Raw genomic sequence first — 2428 nt, forward strand, 5'->3', positions numbered from 1 at the left:
CCACAGGGCTTGTAACACGCTGCTGGTGCAGCTCGCCTTCCTTGTCATCCCATGGGAAAAGAGATGTCATCCTCAACGAGGTCGTTCGTCACTGATAGCGTGCGCGGAGCGCGACGCTTGTGCTCATTGAGCCTAGGATATACATCCTCCGGTGCCGCGGACGCACTGTCTGACATCGCACTGCGTGCGGGGATCGAAGTTGGGCTCTGCCCGTGCTCGCTGTCAAAACCAGCGAGACTTGAGAATTTTCGTGTCGTAGGCACGGGCTCATTGAGCTAGAAAATTGTAAGATTCCAACAAATTAAGTTGCCGTGTTCAACGGACACGCGAGCCTCGATGAGGCAATAATCGATTGGAAATGTAAATATTTTCAATCTTAATGAGGGAGGAGGAACGGGGTTACACGAACCCTGGTAACAGGGGTGTGTGTGTCACACGAGATGTTTTTGGTGTGACCACACCCAAACAAGAATACAGTACGGGGCTAGGCAGCCAGTAGTTTTGCAAGTATTTAGATTTTACTATATATTCAGTATATTTAAGAAAATCTATTCTTTTAAAATTAGAATAGAAAAAAGAAAATCATCAGCTTTGAACATTAGCCTTGGGAAGGCAATAATTACTTTTGGAGGAAGCGGATTCCGATCCGCTAACTCATACTTGGTTCTTGTAAAGAACGAAAGGTTGGTGACCTAAAGTACGCTTCCTCAAGCGCTCAGCTACGGCAGCTTCGCTGCAATTTGCGAGCTTTACTTAGTAAAGCAGCTAAGGTACTCTCAGGTGGGAGTGGTTACAGTAAATTCCCAGATCCCAAACTAGCATCATTTTTCTCATCAAAAGTCGTACAGACAAGCTGTTTTTCATCAACAAGAACGCTTCAAAACCCAACAATACTTTACTCTCATTCTCATCTCTGTACGAGCAGCGCACCCAGTGCCCGTTTTATCGATGATGGGCAATCACACCGCCATTGCGCACACTTTTCAAATAAAATTTACGACTACGTTCACCACTTTACCGATACGTTAAATGCGGTTCAGAAAGCCGAGCTTAATTGTCTACAAGCGTAAAAGTTACAAAAACATTTAATGAAGTAGCTACAAATTCTATCAGGTTGTAGTAATGAGTTTGAAGTTGACCCGGCAGAGCTTGTTGCACGCTTTCACGAGTGGGCCTATTTGTTTTCGTCTACCTTAAGCGTTCATGTTGATTCCTTGCATATATTGGCTCTATGCCATAGTGTCGCGCACTTGGCACATAAAACTTTTTTTTTCGCCCTGAATTGTAGAAGAGCTGATACAAGCAAGTTAAATCGTATCAGTAACATTTTTCTATCTGGACCGCAGCCTTCCGTAACGTATACAAGGACACACAAGGTTATACCGAAATATTTTAAAACGAAGGCAAAGTCAGACGTGGCGCGTTTTGCACTATTTTACTCGACAAAATCAGTGAGAGCAGTCGCTTCACGCAAGCGTCCCAATAATATACCGAACAACCAGATTCACGTATTAAGTTTGACCACTTTGCTTAGCTTCCGCTGAGCGAAGAAGCAAACTACGGCAGCACCGATGCATTTGCTAGCCTCAGTAGTCAATCTACGCCTGAATCGTTACTACTGATTCTCTGTGATGATAGAGCAGTTCTTCTATTTGCCCAAGGGCATGCAGGACGGGCTTGAAAAGCTGATGACTCTGCTTGGCCCTAAAGGCGTGCGGAATATCGCCTTACAAGGCCCCGAAGCGATCAAGGCGCCTAGAAACATTTTCGAGCTATGAAATGCTGTGCTAGAGCACCTACAGCAAAATATGTCGGCACCGACTGCGTCCATGACGCCACCGTGACTCCTCCCGTTCCGGAACGCTCATGGTGGCGCTTAAGACGTTCAAGGGCAAGGATGGCGAATCTCCTGCTTCTGGTGAGAGAAGCCGAGATGGCTCTAAAGTCCGCAATGCTTCTGAACGAGCAACAGCGCGTGGCATAAGCCATCTCCAAGATCGGTGGCCGAGCACGAGAATGGGCACTGACGTGCGGCACTTCGTTTGATGCGGCGTGTTCTCGTGGATAGAACTGAATTCGCAGCTTTTGTTAGTGTTCTCGCCGCCAAACCAGGCATATCGCGTGCGAACGCGTTTCCTTGCCGCCCGACAGGGCAAAAAGAAATTAATGGGCTTTGTCCAACAGTTACGTACTCTCATTGCCGGTATGGCAGCAGATCCACTTCCGAGGCGGTCGCTGTGACCGTCTTTATGAAGGGCCTCCGCGCTGGCATGGCCAGAATAAAAGTTTACTGTGTGCATCCGTCTTCTTTTGAAGAAGCAGTGAATGAGACATCAAATCCCAAAATTACCTTTTGGTCGGTACGATTTGGTCGGACTGTACACTCTAGCAGCTCGTCGAGCGGGTTTGAAGCCGATGGATCTCAGCT

The sequence above is a fragment of the Plasmopara halstedii genome (assembly GCF_900000015.1).
Source record: "Plasmopara halstedii genome assembly, contig: Scaffold_3060, whole genome shotgun sequence".
Lineage (NCBI taxonomy): Eukaryota > Oomycota > Peronosporomycetes > Peronosporales > Peronosporaceae > Plasmopara > Plasmopara halstedii.